Source organism: Talpa occidentalis, unplaced genomic scaffold (genome assembly GCF_014898055.3).
Source record: "Talpa occidentalis isolate TD23 unplaced genomic scaffold, MPIMG_talOcc4v2.1 talOcc4.9, whole genome shotgun sequence".
In the NCBI taxonomy this organism is placed as follows: domain Eukaryota; kingdom Metazoa; phylum Chordata; class Mammalia; order Eulipotyphla; family Talpidae; genus Talpa; species Talpa occidentalis.
The window spans coordinates 22,221,435-22,238,745 of NW_023605305.1; the positions used below are offsets into that span (position 1 = coordinate 22,221,435).

General features: G+C 49.8%; 1 protein-coding gene across 1 annotated transcript in view; it reads right to left on the reverse strand.

The window, feature by feature from the left end:
- GRIK3 (glutamate ionotropic receptor kainate type subunit 3) overlaps positions 1-17,311 on the reverse strand; it is a 188,968-nt gene that overhangs the window by 120,611 nt on the left and 51,046 nt on the right. The gene's annotated exons all lie outside the window — the stretch shown is intronic.

Genomic DNA, 17,311 nt, shown 5'->3' on the forward strand with positions numbered 1-17,311 from the left:
CTGCAGTCAACTAAGAGAGAAGGAAATGAGATACTTCCACTGCAGAGAACTTTCCAGGGCAGGCGTGTGGGGCGGGGGGTGTGGGTGATTCTGAGAGGCTCCCATGTGCCTACATGTTCTGTGACGATGGGGACGATGCCTGTGCCAGGGTTTAATGCACTACTTGGCACCTGCTGCATGATTCAGAAATACTGTTGAGTGAATGAAGTGAAAGGCAGGTGAGGCTGCTGGATGTCCCTGGAGCAGGGGACGCTGAGGACAAAAGCAAAGGGGGCCTGGCTGGCTGCACAGTGGCCTCAGGGCTTCGAGACCCACCTCTGGGCTGAGCCCACGCTCCTCTGCCCCATTCCAGAATCTCTAAGACATAGGAGGGTAGGTGGGAAGACTGGAACCCCATGGCTGGCCCCCAGGCCCTCCCCATTAGCACCTCCAAGAGTCCTGCCACTAATCTCTCCCTTCATACCTGGTGGCCCCCTAGGGTCCTCTGGGACACAGCACTACCTGCCCGTCCTGCTTCCTGGTACACTAGTCCCTACCCCCACCCATGAAGACCAACTGGGTCCAGGGAGTGAGGACCCCAAGGCCCCTTGTAGCCCAGGATCAGCAGGGGGTTTGGGGGCTACAATTCTACGGAGAAGAAAGGGTGAAGGCTTGGCCTTTCTCAGGGAACCACTATACACACATCATTATCATCACAACTTTGGGGTGGGCCAGTGATCACCCCCAAATTGGAATAGGGTTTAGAGAGATGATCTGCCCTTGACTGTCATATCCTAGACTTATCCTCCTTGCAATCTCTGGTTTCTGCCAATATCTATACAGTGAGTGCCCGTGTGTGTACACACACCTACAGCACCCCCCAAGCCCTCCCCACCACCAGCCCCCAAGCGCCCACCACCCCCACCTCAGACCTGCTGGCTCGGGCCCCGGGCTGGGGGTGAAGGGGCGCGCAGAAGCAGGCAGCAAAGGGGCCTAGGCTTGATTTCCAAAGTCTGAAATAGCCCACGACAAATTATCTTTGTTCTGACAGACTGATTAGCATAATTATCCCATCAGAGGGAAAAAAAAACAGGAGGGAGAGGACAGAGGCAGACAGAGAGACCTTCCAGGGCACAGACAAAGACAGCAACAGGCACCCAGAGGCAGCACCTTGGAGGCAGCAGTGCCCCAAAGAATGAGCAGAATGCTGGCCCCAGGCAAGTGCCGAGGGAGTCCCCATCCTGCTTCCCCGGGCAGCGGGACTCAGGGCGGCTTCAGGAGTCGCGTCCTAAAGGCTGTGCCCACACCAATCTCAAGGTCCTGCCAGCTGACAGCAGCGCCCTGAGACAGCAGAGCCCAGATGAGCCAGACAGAACTGTTTTGCCAAAGGTCGCAAAGACCCTTGCAGCAAGGTTGTCCTGCTTTAATTCCCGCGCCTCCCCTTGTCCCAGCCTCCTTTCTGAGGAGCCCAGCATGAGCTGGTGCTCTGTGCCAGGCGCTCGGGACTCAGCAGGGACCAGGACAGTCTCTGTCCTTGCTCTGGGAGGAGGACAGAGCAACCCAGCCAGGTAATTTCAATCCGATTAACTGGACTAAAAGCAAGAGTGCAGGACACACGAGCAGGCCGTGGAGGGGAGAGCTGGAAGGGCTTCCCAGTAAGGGAGCTAGGAAGGATGGGGTCACAGCTAGGCTGACCAGGGGGAGCATTGCCCCCCATGGGTCAGACAGCCTGACAGATGCTGCTGATCCCGAGCTGCCGAGCACCGGCGGCCTCTGAACGGTTTGCTTATTAGCTTCTGTCCTAGGGAAAGACCCCGGCCAGTCGACACTCACCATTTCTCGCACATCTCCCCCAGTCCCGGGTACATGCACCCTCTCTGTCCGGGTACATGAACCCTCAGTGTCCATGCTCAGAAAGGGGCTGCAGATAGAAGGTGCCAGGCTTGGTTCTTGCTCCTTCCACGCTCTCCTCTTGAGGAGCTCCAGGGGTTAGTCCCAGGCCCAGACTCACTACTCAGGAAAGTACTAGAATGATGCTTTCAGGGAAAGGGTTGACCACAGGAGAAAGCCAAGCAGCCCAGTGGGTCTGAAGAAGACCTGGGGGGCCTGAGCAGAGCCAGGGCACTCTAGCAGTGAGGGTTGATTTACCCTTGGGGGGGCAGTTAGTACAGAGGGGAGCAAAGGACAGAATATGAATAGATCAGAGAAAGAGATAGAAAGGAAGAAAAAGAATCATCAAGACAGTAGAAGAGAGAAGGACACACAGAGAGACAGAGGCTATGAGATGAAGAGACAGAAGAGAATGAAGAGAGAGAGGGGGGAGAGAAGGACCAAGCCAGGTGAAGAAAGACCAATACAAAGAGATGGGGCGGGAGTGGGGAGCAGGCGGCCAGGAGGGAGGCAGAAAATGCTAGAGAGAAGTAAACAGCGGACAATTCTCTGGAGTGGGTGGAGGTGGGGAGGGGCAGCAGAAAGACAGGGAGGGTGGAGGGAAACCGAAGCAGGGAGCACCAGGAAGGAGAAAGGGGTGCGGAGGAGACGAGAAGGGGGTGCATCTGCGTCCAGGCCAGATCAAGCCTGGGGTCAAGGCCCTGGGAGGGGAGGCTGCATGCCCAGTGTCCTCTAATCCATCTGTCTGTCCACGGGAGCTAGTCCGCAGTCTTCCACTCCATCAGGCTGGCAGGTCTTCCTCCCTCTTGCCTCCTGCCCACTTGGCTCCTTAAGTGTGTCTGGGGGAGGCGGGCAGTGGAGGAAACAGCTCCAGGAATAAACAATCCTCCTGCTCAGCCTCCTGAGACCAGGACACTCAGGACGCCAGGCTGGTCCTGAAAGTCACACCCAGCACGCTTCCTGATGATTTCCTGCGTGCCCAGAGGAGGCTCGGGGGTTACATTTATAACCGCAGTGTCGAGGAGAGCTTTCTGTGTGCCAGGCTCCATGCTAGGCTCTCTTGACATTAGCTCATTGTGTCCTCACAACAACTTCCTGAGCTGTGTCCTGTCACTCATCCCCTTTCAACATCTGAGGCTCAGAGGGGCTTGGGAACTGCTCAAAGTTGCACAGCTGGGAAATGGTGGAGATGGGATTTGAACCCCCACTTTTAATTTCTATTTCTTGTGAACTATGAAGAGATGGCCCTGGCCTCTGTGGGAGCTCCCCACATTGTTTCCTTTAGGATACAATCCCCAGTGAGTGGCCACTTCGCCCCCTTCATGCTCTCTGGGTTTATATGACCCTGAGAGGCACCTCGGCATTGAATGTCTGCCACTGACAAGCACCTCCAAAACAGGCAATGTGTCACACCCAACCCCTGGTGACCTGGACCCAGATTGTACCTGTCAGTCCCAGGGAGCCCCAGAGACCAGGAATTAGCTGAGGAGAGCAAGGAGACTGTTTAGAACCAGCGCCTTCTCCTCTCAAGGGGAAACCCACCATCCTTCTCGTTGTACCACCCTGGCCCTGCCCACGGGACAAAGCACCCTGAAGCAGAAGGTCCTGAGAAGCCACAGCCAGTGCTGGGGAAGGAAAGAGCCACCTGTGAGTCTGGGGCCACCAGACTCAAGCAGCCAGGAGAGGCCTGGGGTGGGTAGGGGAGGTATGTAGGGTCGCCGTACCCCAGCCCACGATGGCTCTGAAGTCCTGCCCCAGATGTTACCCCTCTCTTGGTCTTGCCCAGAAAGGCACCAACAGAGGGTTCAGATGACCCTTCTGTGGGGGTACCATGCACTGTCCTGCCAGCCTCATCTAGCACAGCTGACAAGGACTCTGAGGACAGGAGGTGAGACCACCTCCTGCAGGTGACCTGGGTTAGCCTCCACAGGGCCCTCTCCCCCCACCACACACACACAGAGCATCTACAGGCAAGTTCAGACAACTTTCAGCCACAAGCCTCTGAGCCCCGTCCTGCTGATGCAACTGGCATGGATAAGTCCTGACCTGATGCTTTCTCAAGCTCCATCTTTTATGGTTTTCACAGTAACTAGAACTACAAGGAAAAGCTCCTGATGTCCATTAGATAGATGAGGAAGCTGAAACTCTGGCCTGGTCAAGACCAGTTTCAAGATTTTTTTTAAGATTTATTTTTATTTATTTATGCATACAAGGTCTGGGGTGTAGACCAGGGGTGTGGGGGTGTGTAGGATTTACCAGAGACAGAATGGGGAGCAGAACAGACAGATCTAATGAAATACACTGCTGAGGGGAGCAGCATGGGAGAGTCTGCTGAGCTATGTGGGTAGCTCCCTGGCTGGGGATCAAACTCATGCCACAGTGGCTGGTGATACCCTCTTAGTTCTAAGACTTTAGCTCCTGTGCCACCAGGGAGGTCCAGCTTCAAGACTTTTCATGTTCTTCCCACTATCCCCTGCAAGTAGGCCACACACCATGACCAGTACAGCCAAAACCAACAGCATCCAGCTCAAGCCTCAGATGCCACTTTGGTAAGTGGAGTCTTTAAAGGATCTGATGAAAGCCCCATAAGGAAAGTCCCATAGCTGTGAGGTGCCACCACCACAGACCAGGTCCATTAGATGACTTGGCTTCCTAGGGAAGGTTTTGAAATGCTACTAATTCTCCCAATAATAAGACAGATGCTTGTTGATCCCGTTACAGTTTATCACACAGCAGAACCACTCGAGTGACAGCTAAATCCGCCAGGCCCTGCACCGAGACGAAGAAAGAGTGCAGCACTCCAAAACGGAGGCTCAGGTCTCATCTCAGCACTGCTCTCAGAGTATGACCTTGGGCAAGTCACTTAACCATCCCAGACTTCCATTTCCTCATCTGTCAAATGAAGGCGCTGAATTACGTGGTCCCCAAGGTCCCCTGAAGGCTGAGCCATCTAGGATCCTGTGATTCGTGATTCAATTAAAGTTCACTGGGCTGTCTATCAGCACATTTAATGACTCTTCAATGCTGACCAAGGCAGGCAAAAAGATTATAAATGTAATTTCATTGAAATAGGAAAAGATGAGAAAAAAGCCAGCAAATAGCATCTTAACACAGAGGCTACACTTACCAGCATACAGTGAGTCATTGCCTTTGTGTGGGGAATGAGGAGAAATGAAATTGGATCTCTGGAGCTCACATGGGTTTGTCTTCCCAGAGCCTTGGAGAGGACCGCCATAACCAAAGGCCAGAAGGGATCCTTGGGGTTAATTCAAAATAGAGGCAGAGAGGGAGGACAGTCCCAGGAGAATACGGATTAGGTCTGCCTAAAAGAGGAATTTATGACAACCACAGTCAATTCTCCTCCATTTGACCCAAAGGCCTCCAGACCTTCTGGAATGTGGTGCCAAGAGACCCTGAGATGGTTTATATTGAGTTCCAGTGGGAATTTTTGGTCCCAGGGAGGTTAAAGGTCTTCTAGAGAGCCTCAATTCCTTAAGAAACATTGCAAAAAGGGTAATTTAAGCAAAAATACTATTTGTTTCCCAATTTACAAGCAATTACACATGATTTACAGTCCAGCCTGCCTCTTGCACAAGCAGCTCTGTAATTTACAAGACCATAAAGTCGGGGGCTCCCATGCTCCTGCCACCATAAATCTGGCCCGGATGGTGACTCAGGGCAGAAATGATTAATCTGCCCTTCCAGAGATGAGCCTTCACACTGCTATATTAGCTGGGGAAGCATCATGCTGAAATGGCAATTCTCAGCCCCACCTGAAACATGGGTTTTGCTTTGGGAGAGAAATGTGGTCCTTGATCCCAGGAGGCTCTGGGCCATAAGGCATGCTAACCAGTAAGGGATGCCAGGCAAGGGTATGTTCATATGCACCCTGTCTTTTGTCCTGTGGGTTCACCTGTGACATAATAGAAAAACGTATTTGGTCTCTCCTCCCAGTTCCTGATGATATTTGGTCCTTCATCAGAGTTCCTAACACAGAATTCCTAAAATCTTTTTAACTTTATGAGTGATGGTGATAGACATGTCTTGGGGTGAGTCAGTCTGGACTAGAGCTTCTGCTAGGACAGATGTGGACCTGTAAGGTCAGAACCACGGACAGCTCCTAAGGTTTGGCTAAGACTGGAAATGACCATCCATTAGTCCTGACTTCCCATAGTTCAGGTTAGCTCCACTTGCGAAATGAAGGTGAGAGAAATCCTAAGCTTGAAAGGCCAGAACTCAAGACAGACCTGGGAGAGGGTTAATTCTCATCCATTGAAGAATCCTCTTCCTTCCTCACAAAGCTGGGTATCTCTGATTACTTATGAATCACTCTGGTCACCATCCATCCATCCATCCATCCATCCATCCATCCATCCATCCATCCTGGATTCAGTGGAAGCTGATTTCACAGTATTTTCCACATTAGAACATTCTTCCAAAGTAAAGTCCACCCCATGTCACTCCTGCCAACACTCTCATCCTCATGTGAATTCTGACCTTCAGAATTGGGCCCAGGGAAAGAAGGAATAATAGATCCAGGCATGGTGAGTCTGTTGCTCATCCATTCAGCAAATACATACTGAGACACATTGTTGGTCAGACAATGTGCATGTTTCTAGGGCTACAACAGTAAAAAGCAGACATGTAGAATAATCCTTATCTTCATAATAGATTAAGAAAAATGAATTCATGCTAATAATTACTAATATTTTGTTGAAGTCTTACTAAATATCAACTCTTTCCCTGAGTTACTCTATAGACAGAATCTTATTTATTCTCCTAATAAATCCTATGGGGTAGGTGACATTATGATCCGGTCAGTCAGCTAGCAAGAGGGAGAGCCAGGATTTGAATCCCAACTCCAGTACCTACCCTCTAGACACTAGCCAATGACAATAGTTGATCCATGCTGTGACTGAATGGAAGGGGCCTATGACTGTAGCTGTCATAAATTCCTCTTTTTTTGTAAATATTTATTTTATTTTATTTTATTTATACAAGAACTGGGGCACAGGCCAGATGTGCAGGAGGGTGAGAGGATTCACCAGAGACAGAGCAGGGAACAGAACAGGCAGACTAATGAAATGCACTGCTGAGGGGAACCGCGGGCACGACAGGAGAGGTCTGCTGCACCATGTGGGACCCTCACCAGCTGGCTGGGATCGAACTGACACTGTAGAGGCTGCAGACAGCTTCACAACACTGTGCTCATCCACCTGCGCCACCAGGGAGGCCCAAATACCTCTTTTAGACAAGATATTCTAGTCCTTGACTTTCTTCCTCAGTCTCTGGTCTTCTCTTTGCCTTTGAGAGGTAGAAGACTCGGGGCCTCCTTCTCTGGCCTGGTCCTTTCTACTGGGCACCAGAAAACATTGAGAGTGCTTCTGACTATTGTTTTCTTCTGGCTTGACCTGCCCACCTCTATTTCCAGCAGGACCTGACTAAAGGTCACTTCACAATGTACATAGAGTTTAGGCCACTTGAGAGTGTAACTGGAAACAAAGGAGCAGAAACTCTTGGGTCACCTGTGGCAGAACAACCTCCAGGAAGGTGAGAGGCGACAGCACAGGAGGTAAAGAGGACTCAGGATAAAAAGCTAGAAAGAAATACAACCTGACCAACACAGGTGGTTTGGGGAAGGGAGGGGTCCTGGCAGAAGGTATATGGCGAGAGGTGAAGGTCAGAAGAGTAAATAAAGAAGATGCACTTTGATGGCAGATGGGCCTTGGTTAGAAGGCTCACTTTGCCTTCTAACCCTAATGCTGTTTCCTCATCTGTAAAATGGAACTAATAACAAAAATACAACCTCATGAGATTTAACTGAGACAATGGATCTATGAGCCACAGTTAGCACTCCAAAAGGCTGGCAACAAAGCTGATATTGATGACTTAGACTTGTCCAGTAAGCCTGTCTTAAGAACTTGGCTCCCAGGTACCTAGGAGAGGAGGCCCAGATTTAGCTCCAGGTTCTCAGTCTTACTGAAGGCAAAGAACAGATGTTCTGTGAGGAGAGCAGCCCCCCACCCCTCAATACCCCAGCCATCCCCATCTAAAACTGTTCATTCAGAGAGGAACATCCCTATAAGCCTCCACCAGCGGCCACACGCACTATTATTCTTCCCACAGTTCCACCTCCCTGGTGTCTTTCTCTCTGTTTCCTTGTCTCTTTGACTCTGTGTCTCTTTCTGTTTAGCTCGCTTTATTCATGCTCGCTCTCTAGCTTTTTTTTTCCTGTGTCATTCAGTATTCGCTGCCCTCCCCCACCCATCATTCTCATTATTCTGCAGGGCAAGGGAACCATTGAGACTGACACATGCTCCTATAAGGCAAGTCAGAAGCTCTTTGTTAAGGGGCCAATTGGGAATCCTTCCCGCAGGTACTGATACTCCCCAAAGGGCAGGGAACATTTAACCTATGTCTAGTCATGCTTTGGGAAGCTCAGAAGATATCTTCACTCACCTTCTCAAAGGCTCCTGACTTTTAAATCCTCCCACTTCTTATACAAATGCAGGCCCCCCTCCCCCAGTCCACCAGTCCTGGGACACAGTCGTATTAGCTAGTTACATTTTCTGCACAGTGGCCTCCCCAACTCCATATTCCGCAGGCAATATGTAGGGTCGACCAGGCCTTGATGGGGACATTCCTTGCTGAGGACATTCCTCCAGTTACTCAGGAACAGCATGGCCTCAGCCCCCTAGTGGGTGCCTCAGGATCTGACTGCCTGTTGGGACAGCAGCAACACCCCTACCCAGGGCACACCCTCAACTGTTGTTTGACAATCGACAATTTGAGCAAACAGAATAACTCATCCCAGAGACAAATCCAAGGCAGAGAATCTTCCCAGCCATCTCCCAAGGGAGGCAAACTAATTAAGTGGCTTCATGAAAGTGCCACTGTGGAGGCAGCCCCCACTTCCTACTCCCTCTGCTCCCCACAAGAAGACTAGATTAATGAAATTGACTGAAAATGCTGTCTTCTCTTTCCCAAGATTACTCTGGCTCCCAAGACAAAGAAAGCTTCCAGAAAACCAGGCAAGCACCTCTCAGCTCATCTCCACAATCAGCCCTGGAAGGTCTCTTGCCAAGAGACCCCTTGGCTGCTGAGCAGGTTCCTGTGAATGGCAGGGCCCCATCAAGACAGCCAGGGGGAAAGAGGAGAATGGCCCCAAACCACAGAGGTCACCCCTGTCCCTGGCAGCCAACACAGGGGGCTGTATCTGGTCATCCTCACTCCATATGCCCCACATGAGACCACTGTGTGTGGGGGGAGAGTGGTGAAAAAAAAAAGAGTGGGCTCCATACTGGAATGGTGGACTTTGTTGTTTCTTTTCTGTATCAGAGTTTACAGAGTTTTAATCTGGACAAAGCAGTCTCTTCCCACACAATCACTAATTCATTCATTCATTCATTCCCTCATTCATCAACATCTGTTGGCACCAACTATGTGCTGGGCCTTTGGGCCTTGGGGGTACAGAAATGAAACCCCTAAAGAAGGGATTAGTATTAGAGAGGAGCTATGTGTGAGCTGCTCTGGGCGCCTGTGATAGGGAATAAGTCACTATTTCCCGAAGGTAACAGAAAGGGTTTTATAGCCAAGGAGATACTGGCACAGGCACAAAAGGATAAGTAGGAAACCATCAAGGGGAGACAACAGAGCTCATAGTCTTCAATAAAATCACACGTCCTGGCTTTAGGAAATAACACAGGTCTCCTCAAACCCATCCCAGGCAAAATGCACCCAGAAATCAAAGCAGTCCCCAAGGAATGTGGTGAAAGTATGAAGGGACAGAATCCGCTGCATGAATGAAGAACAAGTCAGCTAACAGAAAGTATGATCCTATCAAGAGTAACATTAGGAAGCACTGCTAAGAAATTGCATCCTAACAGGGAGGGAAACATACGATGTTTCTCACCAACAGCTGTGGGAAGGATGAGGTTGACAGGCAGGGCAAGGATGCTTAATGTCAGGTGTGATCACAGAAAACTGAACAGTCACTGGTCAGGTCAGCTGCTACTTCCTGGGGGACAGTGTTAGCAGGCACCAAAGGTTTAACAGAAATGTATAAGGGTTGGGGTGATCAAGAAAATCTTACCAGCACATATTTTCTGTCGCTTGGGAAAAGCCCGCTCAGTGATCAGAGCAGTAGAATTCTCTCTGCTCCTAAAACTCCTAACCCTACCTAACAGGTTGTTCCCATGGCTTTTATGGGTGGCGAATGGGGTCCCCTCACTGTGTCAGGTCAGGCTGCCCTAGGGAAAATCCTTAAACATCTGAGTCTTGTATTTGAGGCTTTCACTCTGACCCAAACTACATCTCCAGGCTGTTACTTTCACTACAATGCTCTCTCATCTACCTGGGTCATTCTACCCACTAGTCACCTGACCAGCTACACCGTTTCCACCACTGTAAGCTCAATTCCTGGCACAGAAATGGTACTCTAAATAGCTTGCAGAGTGAACAAAAGGGTAGATGGAGAGATGAATGGTTGGATGGGTGAGTGAATTCCTACTGCTATTCTATTTGCTTGGTCCGGAGCTTTGTCCAAATCCAAAGTATCCTTGAAAGCTTGACTCATAACACCGCTCCAGGAGTGCTCCCTCCCCAGCCCATTCCACTGCACAGTGATTACTTGTTTTCCTTAATTCCTGGTAATGGGTCTGCTGTGCTCATAGGAAATGAATCATGCCTTGATTCCAGAGACTGTCCTGCAAGTGTTTTTATATGATGCTCGGTTATGCAATTTGCATTTCATGTCTTCATTCTCCAAGCAGCCTGCAACTATTACAAGAAAGACCCTGTGTTTTGTTCCAAGATAGTCCTGGACCATTGGGCAAGTCCCAGTGGGGAGTCACTAAACTCCCTAGGCGATAATGTGATCCTGACAAACCCTCACTGGGGCACCATGCTGACTCCTAAAAGGCCACTAGCCAAGCAAAGCAGAATTTTCCTAATCCCAGATCTGCTGCTGTGTGTTGGTCACATCTCTCTGAACCCCTGTTCTTGGTGGTTCTGAGGGGAATGTGAATTATGGTCCTCTCTCCCAGCTCTAGGGATGGGCAGGCAAACTGGCAAATCAGCGTAGTCATTCTCACTGTCACAGAGGTCAACTCCAGTAAGGTACATGACCAAGTCCAAACCAACCTGGAGACCTTGTGCTAGAGCTAGCAGGGGAGATTTTTCTGCACATATGGAAGGAAGCTTATGTTATCAAAGAGAGAGGCCACAGCTAAGCCTTATAGAAGCAAAGTCAAAGGACAGCAGGGCTTGATCCCCTGGGTCTAGCCTTATCTGAAGCCAGTCAACCCCTAGACTGTCCAACTCAGAGGGCTGGCAATTCCCTTTTACTTGGGATACTTTGAGTTGGGCTTCTAAAATCCGAAGAGTCCAAGACCTATGTTTCTCCTCTACCATGTGGAGGGTGGGAGATGAGCAAGTTGCTCTGCTTTCAGAGGCAATCTGGAGAAAACAGGTTGTGCTTGGACATCAGAAACCTCTTAAAGGTTCCTGGCCCATTCTTGCTGCTTTGACCCAAACCAGGCAGGCACTTGAGTGGTCTCTGATGGCTGTTGGCAGCTCTGACCTGTCTTTGAAGACCTCCAGATTGGTAGCCGAGGAAAAGAGAACTTTTCCTGACATCCCTTCTCCAGCAGAGCTACCAGCATCCATATGCCCCCAGCTAACACTCGCCTTTCTCCGGCTCTTCTTGCAGCCACATTATGCAAATGGGTCCAGTAGTCACAGAGCCCTGGAGATGCTTTTGGAGAGAACAGGAGACTGTCTCCTGCTTACCTCTCTGCAAAGAATGTCTGCTGCACAACCACTCCCCAGGGCCAGGCACCATCTGTTGTTAGAAATCCCCTTTGCTAATTATTAAACTTCTCTGAAAGGAAATGAATCAGGGAGTCAGACAGGAGGGGGCTTGAGGAGGCACTGGCAATTTACTTAGCAGCAGTAATCATCCAGCCGGGCCACACACGGAACTCCCGATCCGTCTTTGGCATGGGCTCCGCCACGTGCTTAGCATCCCAACAAGGCCGTGATTTCTGAAGGGGAATCCACCGGATCCGGGAGCCCCAGGAATTGCCTGACAGACCTGGGCTGGGATTAGAGCTGCCTTGGAGTCCCCAAGGATCCCATTCTATCTAGGTCCAAAAAGCTAGTTCAGGCTGAAAGTGGACAGATCCTGTTGGAACGGCCCAGCCCTACCTGATTTTAACACACTGGCTGACCCCTGCCAGCCCTCGGGTGAGGTAGCAGATACATAGACAAAGATATTGCCCCCTAAGTATACTACAGAGAGGTAGCTGGGGGTGCGAGCAGACTCTTGAGAATGGGAGGTGGACCCTATCCTGATAAAGACTCCCACCATCTGCAGGGAATCCTACATCACTATTATTTGAGCATTTCCTCTGGCAGGCTGGGCCAGATTATGTTCTTTCCTTCCTAGGGTAGGCCAAAGGACGGAGTTGAATGTGCATATCCAGAGGAGGAGCCAGTGAAAATGAAGGAGTCACGTGAGCGACCTGGAGCAGGGGGGATGAGGGGTACAGAAAGGCAGCTCTTGGGCAGGTGTGGAGGACCCCGAAGGCCTGTGTGATCCCTGAACTCTCCCCTTAGAGGCCGGGGAAACCTGGAAAGGATTTACAAGGGACCACCTAGGGCTTTGCTTTTCTTCTGTTCTCCTGGGCAGAGCCTAAACTCCCATGGATCACCAGTAATATCTGATGGCCTTCCCAGAGGACTACTTTAATAGCGATGTATAGATTTTTAAGATCTATTAAAATATAAATAACATACAATAGCCCAAAGATGGAAACCATCCAAATGTCCAGCAGGCAATAGTGGAAAAACTCTGGTATATACACTCAATGGAATATTATTCAGCCTAAAAAAGAAATGAAATTCAGATGCAGGCCACAAAATGGGTGAACTTGAAGGACATTATGCTAAGTGCACAAAAGGAAATACTGTATCATGCTACCTACGTGAACTGTCGAGTACCGAGTCAAAGGGACAGGAAGGAGAATAGAAGTTACCGGGGGTAGTGGGGGGGACAGTGGGGAGTTGGTGCTTAATGGGTTAGAACTTCTTGTTTGAGATGATGAGAAAGCTCTGGAAATGAGAACGTACTTAATGGCACGAGGTCACACATTTAAAAATGGCTCAAACTACAAAGTGTATGTTATGTCTATCTCACCACAATAAAAATAAAAACCTTGAACTTCTAAAAAATGCATATGGAACCAATATATTATGACCCATGACTTCACAGATAATATTGCCTTGGACAAGACTAAGAAGATCAACGAACGTATTTCAAGTGTATTGAAAGAAAAACAATGAGAAGTAAATAATAGTACAGGTATGATGATATGGCAAAAACTGTGAAGGTGGGAAATGCTGCCCTAGATGGAATGAAATTCCCACTGCCGTGGGCTCCAGAGTACCCTCCAACCTTTGTCTTTTTATAAAACATATCACACTTGTAAATACTTATTTCCTTGTCTGTCTCCCACTGACCTAGAGGTCATAGGCCAGCAATGACCTGTCTCTCCTTTTCCTTTCTGAATCCCTGCATGAAGCACACGGGAAGAATTAAGTGCAGAATGGAAAAGGATTGAAACAGCAGTTATCAGGAAGGTTTCCTGGAAGAGGCAAAACTCTAGCTGTGGCTCCAAAAGATTTGCTCTGGTGGCAGAGGCAAAAGGGTGTCCCAAGTAGGAGCCCACAGTAGGGAGACCTGCAGTGTGTTCTGGGACAGAGAGTTGTGTGTCAGAGCAGGGGACTGGGGTGTAGGGTGTGGGAGAGTGTGTGTGCTGGGGCTGCTGGAGAGGAAGATGGAAGGCCAAGTGAGCCCTTGAGGTTGCTCAGGCAACTGAGGGCACTGGGGTGTGAGTCCCTGTAAGTAACAGGAGCTCCAGCCTCTTCCCTTTTCTCAGGGCCTCACATCTCAGTTACTTTCCTCCCAAGAAAGGAGGCTTGAACCTGGGGATGGTCTTCAGGGTATCTGTGTCCCCTCATATTGTGTGTAACTTGTTATATGAATGTGCATTTTTAGGGGCAAAGGGTCCGTAACTTTCATCAGAATCTAAAAAGACTGTGATCCTTTTAAAAGTAACAAATGAAATCATGATTCCCCCAAGCCAGCTTCCATTGTTTTAAAGGTTTGGTACCTAGCTCTCCCTCTCCAAGAGATACATAAGAATCATCATTATACTTAAATTTCTGAGTTCTGCCAAGAGAAAACCTGTACCACCCTGTTTAACCCGGTGCTGGTGGTAAAAGCCAGTGTCTGTGCACAGCTGGCTGGGCAGCCCTGCACTGATGATCTCCTAGAGGCAGCTCAGTGCAGGGCAGGCAGTAGGTGCTCAATTAGCAGACTCTTTTCCCCAGACACTTCTCCCTTCAAGAGCCAGAAATACAGAAACTGTAGAAAATTACGATAATAGAGACGTCCTGCAGCCTCCCCATGAGGCTTTTTGAGATAGCCCTGGAGGCCCTTTGAGGGGAGGGGGCTGGAGAGCCCCAGAGCCCAAAGCACAGTTTCCTGGGACCAGCTGGCTGATTCTGGGGAAGCTGCCCTGTCCTGCTGAAGGGGGCGGGTGAATTCTGCCAGATTTGAATGCTTCCTAATTCTCCTGAGGATTTCTCTTCTGACAGCCAAGACCCACCCACCCATTAGCAGGACTCAGCGGCCAGCACAGTGAGAAGAGAAAATCAGTGAAAAGGAAACAAGCCAATAAACAGAGTCCACCCACTGCCAGAGCCCCCAGTGGCCCTGGAGCCAAGCCCAGGGGTGGGACCTGGGGGCGGGATCTCCCCTGCATGGCAACAGGGACCCAATGAGGCTGCTCTTTGAAGTTCCCAGGCCACTCTCTGCACATCCTGGGCTCCCTACCCCCTCATCGTGTCCACTGATTAAGGCAGTGTTCCCTACTACAGCATAAACGAATGCATTATGTCTTTGTTATGCTAATGTCATAGCACGACGCAATTTAAATAGCACTTCCAGAAAAATTAAGTATGTTCATTGACACAGTGAAATGTTTTCACCCTCGATGTAACCTTCACAGATTCTGTACAAAATCCATCAGTCAGTGAGCTATTCATTTGCGAATGCTTAGCAATTATTATGCTAATGCATCACAATGCATTACAGTAAATTCTCTGTAAGTGGCAGGAAGTGCAGCTACCTGGCACACACCACACCCAGATTAAGGGACATCTATCAATATACTGAGTCATTGTTGCAACTTGAGACCGCCCACATTTTGAGTTCTACCTTTCCTGGAGGAGTGGTCTTTCCAGACTCTAGAATGAACTAGAAAGCATGTATCAACATATCCTTTAAGGTTTCCTAGCAGGGAGGTGTAACAGTTAGCTATTGCTGTGTAACAAACCACTGTAAAACTCAGTGACTTAAACTAATAAACATTTGCTATTGCTCGGGAGTCTACAGATCAACTGGATGGTTCTACTGATGTGGGCCAGGTCAGGTAGAACTAGGCTGGGCTTGCCTAAGTGTTTCTGGTCTACAGGAGCAAGCTGTTTTACAATGGCCTGTTTAATGGCAGTTGGCTGACTGTCATCTCGGGCAATGGAAATGCCTTGGCCCCCTGTCTCATGATCCAGCAAACACACCAGGCTTGTTCATATGAGAGTTGAGGGATACCAAGGGAGGGAGTAAGAGCATGCAAGGAGTCTTGAAGTCTAGGCTTAAAATCAGTATAATGTCCCTTCTGCCACATTCTATTGCTGTAATTGACTTCCCCTCTTGACAGGAGATGCCGCAGTCATATTGCACAGATCATGAATCAAGGGAGGAATGAAAACATAGAGCCATTTGCCGTCTGGGGATGTCTGGATTCTCCATATGAAGACCAAGCATTGACCATGCTCAGATGATACCTCACGGCGTGAGAGGAGTACAGTCTGCTGGCAGGTCAGGGCCAGATGACTGTTGGTTATGGTGATTTCTGTAAACTGAATAGCCCCACTAAGTATGGTATCCAGCCCCGGTGTAATGAACCAATCACTGGGACAGAAGAGGGTTCCAGAACCACCAGCCCTCACTATAATATAGCTGACTGTGGGACTGGTCTGCACCCCTTGTTGGATCAGTGACATGGTCTAATGAATCAGCAGGCCAGGGCTAAGTATAATCTGTGGCTGGGATTGGTGTCTATCTCTGCTCCACCCAGATCTCAAAGGCCTGGTTTTGGTCTCCTACACAACTGAATGAGAAGTCAGACCTAGAGGGCCTAAAGCTTGGTGGTGCTCTGGCTCAGGGAAGCGTCAGGTCTAGAACAGGCTGGTGATGTGCCTGCCCCATCTGCACGGGCTCCAAGGGAGGCTGCCCCACCACAGCCTCTGCTGCCTGGGAGGCCACGTTTTGGATCACACCCGCGTTGGTCACAGCTGACTGATGAAGGGGCAGGCATCTGATCCAAAGAAAACAATCTATGGCCTGGCTCACAAAGAAGGGTTGATTGAATCAGATTTCTTCTTTTGGGAATCAGGGCCGAGAAACAGATCGGATTTGCTGGTCATGGCAAGAGCTGCAATGAGGATGGTGATGTGTCATCGGGCCAGCAAGGGCACCGTGGGCCCCGGGGAGCCAGTAATAGGGGCACAGGAGCTAAGGATTTCAGAGGGTGGAGATGGAGGAGGGGGACAAAGAAGACTCACTTTTCACAGGGCTGAAACCACACTGCCCCTAGGGGAGGGGAGGGGGTGGGAGGAGCAGAGGGAGAGGCTCTCCAGAGCCCCCTGGATTCCAGAGGGCTTTTCACTCAGCTCCAATCCACAGGCATCTTGAGAGTAAGCCCTCTTAAGTGGGCTTTTATTCCTTGCAGTTCAACAAACCCAACCACAACACTCCACAAATTCACGATCCCCAGCATGTCCAGGTCTCCTGCCACCTTCTCAGTTTCCTAGTAAAGCTCCCTTTGAAAGAGTCTGACTTTACTGTGGCAGAACCAGCAGGACAAAGCATGGACCCCCAACCGGTCTTCCAAAACCAGCCAGAGAGAGATTTTAAAAATGCAAATCTGAGCAGGCTGTAGCCCTGATTAAAATCTTTGGATCCTTCTCAGTGCTTTTAAGATGAACCCTAAATCCTCCAGAGACTTCTGGAGCTCCAAGTATAATGTGCCATGCTTCTTTTTACACAGGGTCTTTGCCCCTGCTGCTCCCTCTGTCTGGGATGCTCCTCCCCTTCCCGGGGTGCCATGTGCCCCCAACTGCTTAGGCTCAGTTTGTGTGGACACTTGCTAGGTCTGGACATCCTCAAGGACCCTGAGTCCTTCCCATGCAGACTCAGGACTCACTGGACCCACAGTGGCACAGGCTACTAACAGTTACCAGGAAGCTCCAGACCCGTCCACTCCAAGTCAGCCCTACCCACTCCAAGTCAGCCCTGCCCACCCTAGTGTTAGGAAGG